Here is a 17,793-nt window from a genome sequence, read left to right as displayed (position 1 = left end):
CAAATATTATCAAAAATATGCGCCCCTCTTTTCGGTAAAGTAATTTCGGTTCCAAGACCTAATTTAACTCATGACGAATTTTTGAAATATTTTGGGTTGATTGATTAAAGATATTTATACCTTAAGAATAAACGTTAAATTTCGCAGTGATGTAATAAATTTTTGAATGATATCAATAATTTCGGTCGCCAAACCTAATTTTATTTAATACCAATTTAATACTTTTTAGCGAACAAATTAGCGTTTATTATCAAAAGGTTAAAAATAAATAAAAATTAAAAACTGTACAGACATACCTGTGAAATAGATTTCTTAGTTATATGATCTATTCCATTCATAAGATAGTCGGTTTAATTGATTTTCCATGGCTGCATAGGCGTAACCTCGAGCATTCATTGTCTTTTCTTCTAAACATATGAACGGTCCGTCTCTGCATAAAGTAACAAATTCGGTATTTGAATAGGTTTGATTATTTGAACATTTACCTCCATGTGACCATTTTCCGCATTTGTGACATCTTTCTAGGTGTCGTGCTCTTCTTTTCGCTGCGGATTTTGATTTTCCTTTACCAAATTGTAACTTATTATCTTCGCATCTGGATCCTTTTCTAACTCCGTCCATTCTTTCTCTGATTACTGATACTAATTCGCTCGGTAGTATGTCATTATTTCTTTTAGTGATCAAAGCGTGTAGCATTAGACCATGGTTTAGTTCACAGGCAGTCTTCATATCGTAAAAACTTAAAAAAATTAAAAATTTAGAATGGGGGGAGAAGACTAGTTCTTTAGGGTCTGCTAGGGAAAGACCATTCGGGTTCCATTTTCGAGAACTACACGAAAACAGACAATCTAACTCTAACAGAAATACAGATTATCCTTTAAAGACTTGATTCTCCCCACACTTAGTTAGCTGTGGTGTCGAAATTGTGATTAACTTCGTTGTCGACTTCCATCGGACCCTGTATGTAATGTTTAACTCTGTGACCATTAACTTTAAATTCAATCCCATTTGAATTTATTAATTCTATCGTTCCGTATGGGAAAACTCTTTTGACTATGAATGGTCCAGACCATCTTGATTTCAATTTTCCAGGAAATAGCTTGAATCGTGAATTGAAAAGAAGAACTCTGTCTCCTTCTTTGAATTCTTTTGAACTTCTGATTCTTTTATCATGCCATTTCTTCGTTCTTTCTTTATAGATTAACGAATTTTCGTATGCTTCATGTCTTAATTCTTCTAATTCGTTTAGTTGACTTAATCGTAGACGTCCGGCTTCATGTAAATCAAGATTACATGTTTTCAAAGCCCAAAATGCTTTGTGTTCAATTTCTACTGGAAGATGACATGCTTTTCCATAAACAAGTCTAAAAGGTGTGGTTCCAATAGGAGTTTTGTAGGCTGTTCTAAAAGCCCAGAGTGCATCCTCCAATTTAATGGACCATTCCTTCGGATTTGATCCTACGGTTTTCTCTAGAATACGTTTTAAAGCTCGGTTGGTATTTTCAACTTGTCCACTTGTTTGTGGATGATATGCGGTGGAGATTTTATGAGTTACTCCATATCTTTTAAGAATTTTCTCAAGTTGATTATTACAGAAATGAGTACCCCGATCACTTATTAAAGCTTTCGGTGTTCCAAACCTTGCAAAAAGACGTTTTAAAAAGTTGACTACAACTCGTGCATCGTTAGTTGGGAGAGCTTGTGCTTCAGCCCATTTAGATACATAATCAATGGCTACGAGTATATATAGATTATTATGAGATTTTGGAAATGGACCCATAAAGTCAATACCCCAAATGTCAAATACTTCACATACTTGGATGACATTTTATGGCATTTCATCACGTTGACTTATTCTTCCGGCCCTTTGACATGCATCACAGGATTTGCAAAGAAGGTGTGCGTCTTTGTAAATTGTAGGCCAATAGAATCCAGTTTCATAAACTTTTCTTGCTGTTAGTTGAGGCCCATAATGCCCTCCTGTTGGTCCTGTGTGACAATGGTTTAAAATTTTACTAGCTTCATCTCCAAATACACATCGGCGTATTATTCCATCGGGACAACTTTTAAACAGATGTGGATCTTCCCAGAAATAGTGTTTTATATCACTGAAGAATTTCTTTCGTCTTTGGTACGATAATCCTTTTTCAAGGAATCCACAAACTAAGTAGTTTGCATAGTCTGCAAACCATGAGATTTCTTTATAATCTATCTTCAATAGATATTCATCAGGAAAGTTGTCTTGTATGGCCGATTCATTTAGAACTTCTAATTCGGGATTTTCAAGACGAGAAAGATGATCAGCGGCGAGATTTTCTGCTCCTCTTTTATCTCGGATTTCAATATCAAACTCTTGTAAGAGTAAGATCCAACGGATTAATCTTGGTTTAGCATCTTGTTTTGAAAATAGGTATCTAAGAGCAGAATGGTCGGTATAGACCACCGTTTTTGCTAGAACGAGATATGATCGAAATTTGTCAAAAGCAAAGACAATAGCAAGGAGTTCTTTTTCAGTAGTTGTATAGTTCGTTTGTGCTCCTTGTAATGTCTTACTAGCATAATATATAGGTTGAAATCGTTTTTCAATCCTTTGTCCTAAAACGGCTCCCATTGCAAAATCACTTGCATCGCACATTAGTTCAAATGGTAGATTCCAATTTGGTGTTATCATGATTGGTGCATTAGTGAGTTTCTCTTTAATAATATTAAAAGATTTGATACACTCATCTGAAAAGATGAATGGCGCATCCTTTTCTAGGAGTTTATTCATAGGAGTGGCAATTTTAGAAAAATCTTTTATGAAACGTCGGTAAAAACCGGCATGCCCTAGAAAACTCCTAACTCCTCTAACATTGGTGTGATGTGGAAGTTTAGCAATTACATCTACTTTAGCTCTATCCACTTCAATTCCTTCTTTTGAAATTTTATGTCCAAGAACGATGCCTTCTTTAACCATGAAATGGCATTTCTCCCAATTAAGTACTAGATTTGATTTTTCGCATCTAATTAGCATTCGTTCCAGATTAACTAGACATGATTTAAATGTATCACCGAAGACTGAAAAGTCATCCATGAATACTTCCATACATTCTTCTATCATGTCGTGAAAAATCGCCATCATACACCTTTGAAAGGTTGCAGTTGCAAAGTCCAAATGGCATGCGTTTGTAAGCAAAAGTACCATAAGGGCACGTGAATGTGGTTTTCTCTTGATCTTCGGGTGCTATTGGAATTTGAAAATATCCGGAAAATCCATCTAGAAAACAATAGTAACTATTTCCGGCTAATCTTTCCAACATTTGATCTATGAAAGGTAAGGGAAAGTGATCTTTTCTGGTGGCGTCATTTAATTTTCTATAATCAATACATACACGCCATCCTGTTACAGTCCTAGTAGGAATAAGCTCATTTTTTTCATTTGTAATGACAGTCATGCCACCCTTCTTAGGCACGCATTGAACTGGGCTTACCCATGGACTATCAGAAATTGGATATATCAAACCTGCATCTAGCAGTTTAATAATCTCTTTCTTAACTACATCTTGCATATTAGGATTTAGTCTTCGTTGGCGTTGCACATACGTTTTATGACCTTCTTCCATAAGGATTTTATGTGTGCAATACGAAGGACTTATTCCTTTAATATCATGAATCTTCCATGCAATGGCTGGTTTATGAGCTTTCAACACAGAAATGAGCTGTGATTTCTCATTTTCAGTAAGAGAAGACGATATTATTACAGGTAATTCAGATTCACCATGTAAATAAGCGTATTCCAAATGGTTTGGAAGTGGCTTTAATTCTAATTTCGGAGGTTCTTCTATCGATGATTTATATCGATATCTGTCTTCTTCTTTTAGCATTTGAATTTCTTCTGTTGTTGGTTCATATCCATTAGCTATAAGTGTAGCTAACATTTCAGCTTCATCAATTGGTTCATTACCTTCTCCTAAAGAACATTCTCCTGTTCCTTGTAATTCTGGAAATTCTTCTAATAATTCTGTATGTGCATCTATAGTTTGAATATAATAACATGTATCATCTGCAGATTGTGGTTGTTGCATGGCTCTATCCACTGAAAAGGTAACACTCTCATCCTCTATACTTAGGGTCAGTTTCTTACCGAACACGTCTATCATTGCTTTAGCCGTGTTTAAGAATGGTCTTCCTAATATGAGAGGAACTTGAGAATCTTCTTCCATGTCCAAAACAACAAAATCTACTGGAAATACTAAAGTACCAACTTTAACTAGCATGTTCTCCATTATCCCTCTAGGATATTTTATTGATCTATCGGCTAGTTGTATGCTTATTCTGGTTGGTTTCAATTCTCCAAGGTCTAGTTTAGCGTATAGTGAATACGGCATTAGATTTATACTAGCACCTAAGTCTGCCAATGCTTCTATTGAACTAAGACTACCCAGAAAACATGGAATTGTGAAACTTCCTGGATCAGATAGTTTTTCTGGTATCTTATTCAACAGCACTGCTGAACAATTAGCATTCATAGTAACAGCCGAGAGTTCTTCCATTTTCTTTCTATTCGTGATTAGATCTTTCAAGAATTTAGCATACCTTGGCATTCCTGAAATCACATCAATGAAAGGAAGATTTACATTTATCTGTTTAAACATATCCAAGAATTTGGATTGCTCGGCTTCAAGTTTTTCTTTCTTCATTTTACTCGGGTAAGGAAGTGGTGGTTGGTATGGTTTAACATAAGGTTTATCTTTAACTGTGTTATCTTCATTAACCTTTTCAACTACCGGTTCTTTTTCCTTATCTTGATCAGGTTGTGGTTCTTGTGGAGTAGGAATAGTTTCATCAGAAGTTACAGGTATTTCAGGTGGTTTAAGTGTTGTACCACTTCTTGTGGTAATAGCTTTAGCTGTTTCATTCCGGGGGTTAGCATTTGTATCACTAGGTAAACTTCCCGGTTTTCTTTCACCTATTAACCTTGCTAGGTTACTTACTTCTTGTTCCAGATTTTGAATAGAAGCTTGTTGATTTCTAAATGCTTGAGCATTTTGTTCATTGGTTTGTTTTTGAGATGTGAAAAACTGCGTTTGAGTTTCAACTAGCTTCGTCATCATATCTTCTAAATTGGGCTTTTTATCATCGGTTTGTTGTGGTGGTTTGTTTTGAAAATTAGGTCTTTGCTGATTGTAAGTATTATTGGATACTTGTTGATTGCTAGGACCTTGTTGGTTGTTGTATGGAATATTTCGGTTATAATTCTGGTTTTGATTGTAAATCGGTCTTGGCGGTTGATAATTATTCTGATAATTATTTCCAGGCCTTTGGTTTATGTATGAAATATTCTCTCTTTGTTCCATTGTTAATTCAATACTGAGACAATCTTTTGTCAAATGTGGTCCTCCACACTGCTCACAACTAATTCGTATTGAGTGAATATCCTTAGTCATCTTTTCCATTCGTCTCTCGAAAGCATCTATCTTTGCGGAAATGGAATCTAAGTCATGGCTAGAATCGGCTCTAGCTGCTTTAGATGATCTAATGATATCTTTTTCTTGGTGCCACTCATGTGAGTGGGAAGCAGTGTTATCAATAATTTTGTAAGCATCAGTTTCGGTTTTCTTCATAATAGAACCACCAGCTGCTATATCTATGTCTTTTCTTGTAGTGATGTCGCATCCTTGGTAGAATATTTGTACTATTTGACAGGTGTCTAAACCATGTTGCGGACATCCTCTTAACAACTTTCCATATCTTGTCCACGCCTCATATAGAGTTTCATTTGGCTTCTGTGTGAACGTAACAATTTCTGCTTGAAGTCTTACGGCTTTAGATGCAGGAAAGAATTGTTTAAGAAATTTGTCAATTAAAACGTCCCATGTATCGATCGCCCCTTCAGGTAACGATTCCAACCAATCTTTGGCTTCTCCCTTTAAAGTCCAGGGAAATAACATGAGATATATCTGTTCATCCTCCACTTCTCGTATTTTAAATAGTGTGCAGATCCTATTAAAGGTACGTAGATGTTCATTTGGATCTTCCTTCGGCGCACCACTAAATTGGCATTGATTAGTCACCATGTGTAGAATTTGTCCTTTGATTTCATAATCTGGCGCATTAATGTCTGGATGAGTAATTGCGTGACCTTGGCCAGTGCGTTTAGCTCTCATTCGGTCTTCCATACTTAAAGGTTCCAGATTTTCCATAATTGAATTTGTTGAATCGGTATCAATAGATGATTCTGTTTTAATAGTTCGTTCCTCAACAATCTCTGTTTGAATGATTGGTGGTTCCGGAGGAAAGTTTAATGGTTCAGGATCTACGAACCGTTCCTGAATATTCTCTGGATTCTCAATTGTGAGGTCGGGTTCAAAAAATGGATTATCGGAAATTTGAACTGAAGTACTTGGTTGACTAGATGACGATTCTAAAGAAAAATCAACGGCGGTTATATTTGTTAAACGATGTCTTGATCGAGTTACAGATGGTGAACGTACAAAAGGTGATGAACGTCTTGCTCGGTGCATTCACTGAATATCCTATTAGTTTTAAAAAGGAAAGAAAAATTATAATAAGTTATCCAATTAATAGACTTTTCTGATTTTGCCCACGTTTCGAATAGCCAAAAGATGCAGCAGAGGGGCAGGATTCGTTTGGTCTCAATATAATTGAGGACTGTTTGGCTCCAATAACCCGGTCCACGTACAAATCCAACTATTACTACGAACCAGAAAATTTTGATGTCTATCAATTTAACCACTTAAAATAAATTTTCGTAATTTTAAGAAATTTAGATAAGAAGTAGAAAAAATTCTAAGTCCTAAAAACTAGAATGGCGAGAAATAAGAGAGAAAAAGAGTTCGTCGCAAAAGGTTGAAAAAGAAAAAAAAAATGGTTGAAAAATAAAAGGTGACGGAAAAATAAAAGAAACTTATCAAAACTTAAAAATACTTTACTAACCTAACCTTATTACTACAACTAACTTAAAATTATAATCGCAAATTGAAATTACTAATTGGAATGATAATTGATACATAATAAAAGGTCTAAAAATATTAAAGCTTACAGGAAAAACTAAATCCCAAATGGAAATAACTTAAAAAGAAACTAAAACTTAAAAAGGCGTCGCAAAATTCTAAAGCACCTAAATCTTTAGTCTAAAGAAAAAGCACTTAAGGAGTTTTACGGCAAAGCCTAAAAATCTAGGAGTAAAAATAACTATAGCAAAAACTAAGTTTAAAATTAAATATGAGCTAAAAATACAAATATTACGCTACAACGATTAACAAGGGACAAAATATAAAAATATACCAAAAAGTTGTAAAAAGTACAATTTTTATAAAAATATTATTTTTATATTATTTATTTTATAAAACTACTAATTTTACAATTTTAATTAAACTAATTAAAACTAAATACAACAAATTAAATATTAAGTAAAAATAAAACTAAAACTAAAACTAATAATAATAATAATAATAATTAGGTTTAATAATTAATATTAATAATAATCCGTAATTAATGCTCGATTAGGGCTTCCTGTGCGCGTGTCAGAGAAGCTCCGCGAGTTGCGGTGATTAAAGAAGAAAACCCCGCGAGTCGCGGGGTTCAGAATTTGAGCTGACAGATTTATCTTTTTACGCGTTTTTCTTTATTTTTTTTTTTTATTTTATGTTTTCTGTTTTTTAAATAAATAAAAGATTTTAAAATAAAACTTATATTTTTATAAACTAAAATAGAAATAAAGAAACTTATAAAACTTAAATATTTAACAAAATCTTAAAAATACTAATATTTTTGTTTTTTCTTTTTATATTTTCGAATATTTAAAACGTATTTTTACAAAAACGACTTTTAATAAAAGTAACTAAAAATCTTTTTTTTTCTTTTCTTATTATTAGCGTTGCGCTTCCGGCTTTTAAGATAAGTCCCCGGCAGCGGCGCCAAAAATACTTGATGTTATGCGAGGTGTATATAAAATAGTTATTATTTTACTAGGAAAACACTATTAAATACGATACAATTTTACACAAGATATTTATTTATTTATAGAATGGATATACTTAAACCTTGCTACAACACTTATAGGCAGTGTACCTAATCGTACAGTAGTGTAGTTTTTAGTAAGTCCTGTTCGTTCCACAGGGAAATCTTTAAACAAAGCTCAACGCTATATTAGTTTACTTTTATAAAAATACAAATATATATATAAGTAATATTATTATTATAAAGGGGGGTTTTTACCGTTTAATGACCGGTTTGTCGATTTTAAAACTTTAGTCGCAGTTAAAACCTAATGTAAAATATAAAATAAATACAAGACTTAAATTAAAGCGTAAAGTAAATAACGATAATGAAATTGCGAATAATAAAAGTGCGATAAAATAAAATTGCGATAATTAAAAAGTACGATAATTAAAAGTGCGATTAAATAACAATAAATAAAAGTGCGATAATTAGAAGTGCAATTAAATATAAAATAAAGGAAATTAAATATGAAATAAAAGAATTATGCTTATTTAAACTTCCGTAATCATGATGTTTGACGTGTTGATTTTAGTTTTATGCCCATGGGTTAATTGTCCTTTGTCCTGGATTATTTAATATGTCCGTCTGGTTTTTGTCCATAACAGTCCATCAGTCATAAATATAAATTGCAAGTGTCCTTGTCAAATTATTATTATACCCGAAGATAAATATTCCAACTAATTGGGGATTCGAATTGTAACAAGGTTTTAATACTTTGTTTAATGAATACACCAGGTTATCGACTGCGTGTAAACCAAGGTTTTACTACTTTGTTAACAATTACACCAATTACCCTTGAATGTAATTTCACCCCTGTTTTAATTATTCTAGTGGCTATTAATCCATTCCCGTGTCCGGTTAAATGAACGATTATTCGTACATATAAATACCCCGCCCATCGTGTCTGATTGAGTGTATATGGTAATTTATAGGGACGCCCAATTGTAATTCTTTATATTAACATTAACAAACTTTCATTTAGTTAAACAAATATAAAGCCCATTAATAGCCCATAGTCTAGTTTCCACAAGTGTCGTTCTTTTATCCAAACCCCAATTATGGTACAAAGCCCAATTACCCAATTTTAGTAATTAGCCCAACATCATGATTACTTCGTTTTAAATAAGCATAATAATAACTTAGCTATGAGACATTAATATAAAAAGGTTGAACATAACTTACAATGATTAAAAATAGCGTAGCGTTACACGGACAGAATTTCGACTTACACCCTTACAACATTCGCTAACATACCCTTATTATTAGAATTATAATTAAAATTAAAATATAAATTATATATATATATCATATATATTGAGAGAGATAGAGAAAATAGAATATGAAATTTGATCAGAATTCGGTTGGCTTTATAGCCAGAGTTGAAAATTGGGGCTCCGCGACTCGCGGCAAAATGCCCTTAAAACTCCGCGAGTCGCGGAGATGTATTTACAGCTCACACCCTTGGAGTTTCTTGCTGCCGACGGTTTTTATTATATATATATAATATATATATAATTAATATAATTAATTATATATTATATTATATTTATATACATAGTTAACTTGTAATTTTTAGTCCGTTGCGTCGAGCGTTAAGAGTTGACTCTGGTCCCGGTTCCGGATTTTCGAACGTCCTCGCGTACAATTTAATATCTTGTACTTTGCGTTTTGAATCTTGTATTCTTGTGATTTCGAGACGTTTCTTATCAATAATTGGAACCTTTTCGATTGTCTTTTGTACTTTTGAGCTTTTTGGTCGTTTGCGTCTTCAATTCGTCGAATCTGTCTTTTGTCTTCACCTTTTATTATTTAAACGAATATCTCTTGTAAATAGAACAATTGCAACTAAAAGCTTGTCTTTCTTGAGGAATAATGCTATGAAATATATGTTCGTTTTTAGCATTATCATTCATCATCATAAAAGCTAAGTGAGTTTGACAAGAATAGAGATCGAAACAATAGGCTGACTTCGGTCAGCTGCTACGACCTCTACGTAAATCGAAAAGATGCATGGTCAGTGGCTATGGCTTCGTACATGAGTCCCCTAACAGCTGACCAATTTTCAGAACCTAACTCGTCTTCGTTTGACCGTGGCGATGGTTTAAGTACGAGTAGGTCAGAAATTTCAGCACAACGTTAATAGGGTGTAGTGACACTCGGAGGGCCATAAATCCTAAACCGTAACTCGGATTAAGGCGAGGCCTAAACGGAAAATCATCTAATCGAACCGAACTAACTGAAAATCAGCTTTCCAGTAGCCCAGGTGGTCTGATCAGATACGAAAATTAGTGGACAAGTGCTCCGGTGGGGTTCTTGGTGCTTGATGCTCATCACGGTTCTCATCCTTGATGCTTGTAGCTTCAAGTGTACAACTCGTTGATGGTTTAACATCACTTTTGACCAAGATTCACCATCAATACACAATATATTAAGACCAAGTAAGAATTCAACTCATTCATGAGTCTTAGATGGATGATGAACCAAGGTTACATCATATCCTTAGTCTTAACATAATTTCAATTCACAATAACAACTAAAGTTACAAACTTTGCATCATTTCAACAAGTATAAGCACAATCTAAGTCAAATGAGGTGATGGAACCCTAAGCTAGAGAGCTTGGATCCATTTCACACAAGTTACAAGGTTGCAAAGCTAGAAAGCTTGAACCTTTAAGTGTTCTTGAAGATCTTGAAGCATAAAGCTTGGATCTTGAAGATACATGAAGATTACAAACAAAAGTTTGAATCTTTTTAACAAAATAACAAGATCAAAGTAAAAAGAACTTGAATCTAACAACAATTCATGAAGATTCAAGCTAGAAAGCTTGCATCTTGATTGTTCTTGAAGATCTTGAAGCATAAAGCTTGGATCTTGAAGATACATGAAGATTACAAACAAAAGTTTGAATTTTTTAACAAAATAACATGAAACAATCATAAAAGTAATATATCTATAAAAGATATGAAGATTCAAGCTAGAAAGCTTGAATCTTTGTTGTTCTTGAAAGATTCAAACTTGAATCAACAAGATATAAGTAAGATCAAAGCTAGAAGGAACTTGATCTTCCATTTGATGATGATGATAGCCACGAAATTAAGAAGAAAAGAGGGAGAAAAGAGAGAACTTACAAGCTAGGAAGGAAAGAAAGAATAAGTGTGTGAAATGCCAAAATGATCAAGTGTTGGAATGAGGGACTTAAGGCTAGTATTTATAGGCAATTGGTGATCACATGGATTGGTGACATGGCAAGGCCATGGTGGTGATGGGGTGGACGGTTTTTAGGGGGGAGGGGGGACAAAATCTTGCTTTTTGGCTAATGGTGTCTAAAGTATGTCCTTTTGCTAGAATCTTATGTAACAAAGTTGATAATCCTTATCCATTATGCTAGTATGACTCATTAATTAATTTATTTATTATTTATTTATTATTATGGGCCACTAGTAATAATACTTGGGCTAATTAATTGGGTCACTAGCTAGAGTAGGGTGGACTTGAGCCCAACAAGGTAAAAAGTCCAAAAAGGCTAACTATTGGGCTTTAGCAATTAAATAAATAAAATTAAGCATCCAAAGGCCCAGGTAATTATTATTAGAAAATAATAATTAATATTTCGCAGTCCAAAAGTTCCGGTTCCGACAAAAGTCAAACGTGCGCGCAGTCCGCGTTTTAATCGTAACGGTAAATAACACTAACGGTTATAAAGCATCCAATGGACAAGTTAAGCATTCTACATACACCAAGGCACGTTTTAAAGTAAATATGAATATAAAACACGTGTGCCAAGGTTCCAGAGTAATAAAGTAACACAGTACGCACAAATACGCAGTTTCGCTAAAATACAAGGCATAAAAGCAAGTCGAAAAAGTCGGGTCGTTACATTGTATATAATACTTCAAATATTGTACATATGATCATGAGAGTGTTTATAATGAGATTGTACATAATACTTCATATATTATACGATTAAATATAATTAATTATATTAATAACATTTTTTATTAAATACAATTAATTATATTAATGACTTATTATCGGACTTAGATTATTCCTATTTATTTTTAATTTTCTTTTAAACTTGAATAACCTTTATTTATAAAATCTTCATTTTAGAGATTTATATCTATACATTATATAAAGCACATGCAATTATGCTGACGTGTCAACTCCTCTTTTATTCTTGTCACGTGTCATTCTATCGTTTTTCCCATCTATTTAATTGATTTTCTCAAATAAGAAAAGTATTCATATTCTAAATAAGATACAATTACTTCAAATATCAAATTAAATAAATAAAATAATATAAATATAAAAATGGAACTAACATGAGCAATAGAACTTCACATTTGGCGTTAACAAAAATATAAAATTAAATAATAATTTTAATTAAATAAATAAATAATATAATATAAATATAAAAGTTAATATTGTTTAATTATATTCTAAGTACATAAATCACGTATTAGCAGGTATACACATAAAAAATAGTAAACAAGATGTGCACCCTAATACATAAAATTATATTTGAGCTTAAATTATACTCTACAACACAAATGTGTGTGTGAAATTTACGAGAAATAAATGAATAAATTTTAAATAAAATTAGGTATAAAACTTAATTTATATAAACAATCAAATATCTATACTAAATACAAAATATGATATTTAAATAAATTTAAAGTATATCAACTTTTTGACATTTTCCGTACGTATTTTAACGGACGGGCTCATAAACGTATCACTTTATGTTCAAGAAACTTTGCGACATTAAATGAGAACAATGGATTGTTGTGTTGTAATTGTATTCAATACTAACGTTTACGATACTAATGTTTTCAATACCTCATACTCATGTTATCATACATTATATAAAGTGTGTGTAATACTAACGTTATCGTATACAATGCTTTTGATACTAATATTTTCGATACATATGTTATCGGTGATAAATGGTTTTTTTATTATAATTGTATTAAACATTTTGTGAGTATCAATACTAACGTAATCGTATACTACTTTATAAAGTGTCGTGTAACGCACTGGCTCATAAAGCTAGTTATATAAATTATAGATTATAGATTACATTAAATGAAATAGTTATAACAAACATCCATATTCTACGGAATATGTATATAACCACCTCCTAAACCATTTACATGGATCATTTCCTAATTACTATACTTATACTCCGTACCATATTTCCAATTTTAAACGGTTACCAAATACACAGTGCCATCTAAACTATAGCGAGAGTACGAAACATTCGATGACCAATTAAACAAGAGGATACTCAAAATCTTGAAAATCCATGAAAGTCTCAAAAATTCTAACAATGTAACCGACTCAATTCAAAAGCATAATAAGAATATTAATTACGTCCATATACCTCTATCTAATTAAATTAAATTAATAAATATTCAACTTATTGAACAAGTAATACTTTCTGCCCAAGTACTCACCTCCTTATAAATTGATTCGATCAACTCCGTATATTTTACCATATACCCCGTTTACGTTTTAACAACACACCCGTTTCTGCTAAAACCTTCATTCGATCAACTCATTCAAGTTGATCATTCAACATTTCAAACAAACATGGCAGGACCCACAATCACCTCCCTCATCGGACCACCAGAACTCCACCCAAAACCCACCGTAACACATCCTCCTTATACCGTATATCCCCACCCATACTTAGATGCATTGCTCTCCAATTTAGACATTGACGAGATCTACAACTCCGATAATAATCCACCATCACCACCGTCACCACCGCCGCCACCGCCACCGATGGGTTACACCGAAAACATGTCCGCTACTTATCTCTCAACCGGCAACCCATGTGTCGATTTCTTCTTCCATGTTGTCCCCGATTCTCCGTCAGAAACCATCACCCGTCGCCTGATTGAATCATGGGATCATGATTCCTTAAAAACGCTGAAATTAATATGCAATCTTCGTGGGGTACGTGGCACGGGTAAATCGGATAAAGAAGGGTATTACACATCCGCTTTATGGCTTCATAAAAATCACCCTAAAACCCTCGCTTGTAATCTGCCTTCCATGGCCGATTTCGGCTACTTTAAAGACTTACCGGAGCTACTCTTTCGACTTCTTGAAGGAGAAGATGTTAGAGTAAAGGAGAAAGAGGAACATGAAGAACAATCTAGAAAACGATTGATCGGTCAAAAAAGTAAAAATTCTGAGATTGTTCGAAAATCAAACAAGCGCGTGCGGGGAGATGTACGATTTACGGCAGAGAAAAAAAGATAAGTGGCGTTCGATTTAACTGCCAAAAGAAAACAGAAGAGGCTCACGATGGCTAAAAAAGCCATTGAACGGTTTAATCGTGACCCGGATTACAGATTCTTACACGATCGTGTTTCGGATCTTTTCGCCGAGCTCTTGCGGGCTGATATGAAGCTCTTGGAGGACGGGAAGTCGACGAAAATCAGCCTTGCTGCAAAATGGTGCCCGTCGGTTAATTCGTCGTTTGATAAATCGACTTTGCTATGTGAAGCTATCGGAAGGAAAGTGTTCCCACGTGATGAGTACATTGAATACGATGGTGTAGAGGAAGCGCATTACGCGTATCGTGTTCGTGTGCGGTTAGGAAAACAAGTGTTGGTACCCCTTAGAAAAGTGTTGGAGTTGCCTGAAGTTTATATAGGGCAAAACGATTGGGGATCGATCCCATATAACAGAGTAGCTTCGGTAGCCATGAAATTCTACAAAGAGAAGTTTTTGAAGCATGATAAAGAGAGATTTCAAGAGTATTTGAAAAAGGTGCATTCAGGCGAGGCTAAAATTGCGGCTGGTGCGCTGCTTCCGCATGAAATCATAGCGAGTTTGGGAGATGGAGACGGTGGACAGGTGGCGGAGCTTCAATGGAAGCGAATGGTGGAAGATATGTTAGTGAAAGGGAAGTTAAATAATTGTTTAGCGGTTTGTGACGTTTCGGGTAGCATGATGGGTGTTCCAATGGAGGTTTGTGTGGCTTTAGGATTACTTGTATCCGAGTTAAGCGAAGAGCCATGGAAAGGGAAGGTGATTACGTTTAGTAGATACCCGACTTTGCAAATGGTCCAAGGAGATGATTTGAGGTCAAAGATTCAATCCATTAAAAGGCTCCATTGGGAAATGAACACTGATTTTCAAAAGGTGTTTGATTTGATTCTTGAAGTGGCGGTTAAAGCGAAACTAAGTGAAAAGGATATGATAAAGAGGGTGTTTGTGTTTAGTGACATGGAATTCGACAAAGCTTCAACGAGACCATGGGAGACGGATTATCAAGTGATAAAGAGGAAGTTTACGGAGAAAGGGTACGGTGACGCGGTTCCAGAGATCGTGTTTTGGAACCTGAGAGATTCACGTGCGACGCCAGTGGCAAGTAAAGAGAAAGGGGTAGCACTTGTTAGCGGGTTTTCAAAGAACGCGTTGAAGATATTCATGGAAGGTGATATAGAAAATTTGACACCTGAGGGTGTAATGGAGATTGCCATTTCCGGCAAAGAGTACGAGAAACTGGTGGTGTTTGATTAGTGATGAATTGTAGATAAAAATTTTTGTCATCGTTTTAATCAAGTATCATAAGTGAACTGTGTTCATGATTTATTTTTATTGCAAATCAATGAATAATATTTCTCAGGCTCAAACTAATGAAGTATGCAGTTGTTTCACAATTAGGATTTTAGGATTATATTCTAAGTTTTTTCGAGGCATTTGAATCCTCTGATCGTAACAGTTGATAACCTTGTATACAAAATTTTAAATTATCATTATGATATGTTCAACCTGGATTACTAAATCAAAATTGAACTATAACACTTCAAAAAGAGGGGCAAAGTTGTGGTAAGTTTATGGCATACATTTTACATGTAAGCAGCCAGCAACAGCAGCAAGCGACATATAAAGATACACATCTAAGAAGCAATCACTTTCATAAGTATATAAAGCGCATGAAACACATTTCACATAAACATGTAGTATAGAATGCAAAACACAATCAGCAAACCAGAAAGAATGAATGACATGTAATTGCGAAAAAGAGAGTCAAAGTTGGTTGATTTGTGCACAGCGGGAGGATATCTACACAAAAGATGGTGTTCTTTCTTCTTCTTCCATTTTGTTGGCAAGGTTAGTCTTTTTTTTCTTTTCTTATTTGATCCGTTGGTGGGTGTGTCTGTTGAATCAAACAATTGGTTTTAGCTTGTGTTTGTTTGTATATAAAGTGACATGTTTGTATTTTGAAGCTGTTTAACCTTCTTATGCGATGAGGATTCTTTTACTTGATGCGCGTTTTGTTTCTGCTAGTGAAGGTGATGGTTGCAATGTGTCTGCTTCTGTTAATGGTGTGTCTGGAATGATTGTAGGTGTAGCATCTTTTACATACAGTAATTGTTACTAATGTATTATTTTGGCGGTGTACGTTTTTCAATGTATAATATTGTACCTGGTTTGGCTGGTGTGGTTGCAGTGGATTTTTGTGAAGTCTGCAGTTGCTCAGGTGTGCCTTTGGATTTGTTTCCCGCACTGAGTTGACAACAAATTCTTGATATGAGTATGACCGAGTCTACATCAAGTTGTTGAAATAGATACAGTAAATTATGAAAAAATTGAAGCATATAAGCATATATAAATCAAATAACTGCATTTTAGGGGCAGAAACAAATTTCCAAAATACGAATATTAGTACTATCTAGTGGGTGATTCTCAGCTAAGGGGTGGATAAATGCACTGATTTAGCAGATGAGTTGTGGTAAGTTTATGGCATACATTTTACATGTATGCAGCATCATCAGCAAGCAAGTAACGTATAAAGATGCACATCTAAGAAGGCAAAATCACTTTCATAAGTATAAAATGCGCAAAAAACACATTCCACATAAACATGTAATATAGAATCCACAACACAATCAGCAAACTGGAAAGAGTGAATGAGAAATCAAATTCAATATGCTGAGTGCCTTCAATTGATGTGATTGCCTCGGTGGCAGTTGCTGTGCATTATCATAGCCCATTTCCGTGATCAATATGGAGCAGGTTTGGTATATAAGTTTGTCCGCAACTGGTGAACAGAACGTGAACAATTTCTGCTTTGAAACAGACACTGCATATGTAAATGAATATTTCAGTCAGTGTTGTGTTTCTCATTGAAGTTATATACAGATATTTATAAATAAATAAAAAAAAATAGCGATAAATATGAATGCAACAATTTAGCAAAACAATGAGAGACTTAAACTTTTGTTCCTTAGTTGAGTTTCAGCAATTTATTTTGTATGACAATGAAATCTTAACTTTAATAGCAGTGCTATACCATTTCTGGGTACAGATTCAATCTATGATACAACTGTTAAAACATGCCTATAGAACTAAGATAGTATATAAATACGAACACATCAGATTCTAGTTTTTAACCCCATATTAAAGTAAAAATCGACAAAGATCATTTTAGTTATTCAACAATAATTGCTGATGTAAACTCCATAGTTAATTTGTTAGTTGTCAGTGATCAGGGAATCAAGTTATAGGGGGTTCTGCTCCTAAAACTACTTGTTTCTATTTTGTTTTCTAAAGTATTTTATTAGACTTAATAACCTTACCGTGTCTAATACTATAAGCATTATTGTTGGAGATATGGAGAACTTTAAACAATCAGAGGAAAGATTCCAGAAAACTCACACGAAGCTTCCACGAAGTTGTTAGGAAACTAACATGTAGCCTCCACGAAGTTGTGAAGAAATTCACATGTAACTTTCACGAAGCTGTCAGGAAACTCACATGTAGCT

General features: G+C 34.0%; 1 pseudogene; it reads left to right on the top strand.

Annotated features, from left to right (window-relative positions):
* The first annotated feature begins 13,792 nt into the window (after nucleotides 1-13,792).
* Nucleotides 13,793-15,544, top strand: LOC139846509 (uncharacterized; annotated as a pseudogene).
* Nucleotides 15,545-17,793: the final 2,249 nt, after the last annotated feature.

The sequence above is a fragment of the Rutidosis leptorrhynchoides genome, chromosome 5 (assembly GCF_046630445.1).
Source record: "Rutidosis leptorrhynchoides isolate AG116_Rl617_1_P2 chromosome 5, CSIRO_AGI_Rlap_v1, whole genome shotgun sequence".
In the NCBI taxonomy this organism is placed as follows: Eukaryota; Viridiplantae; Streptophyta; class Magnoliopsida; order Asterales; family Asteraceae; genus Rutidosis; species Rutidosis leptorrhynchoides.
This window is presented reverse-complemented; position numbering and strand designations above follow the sequence as displayed.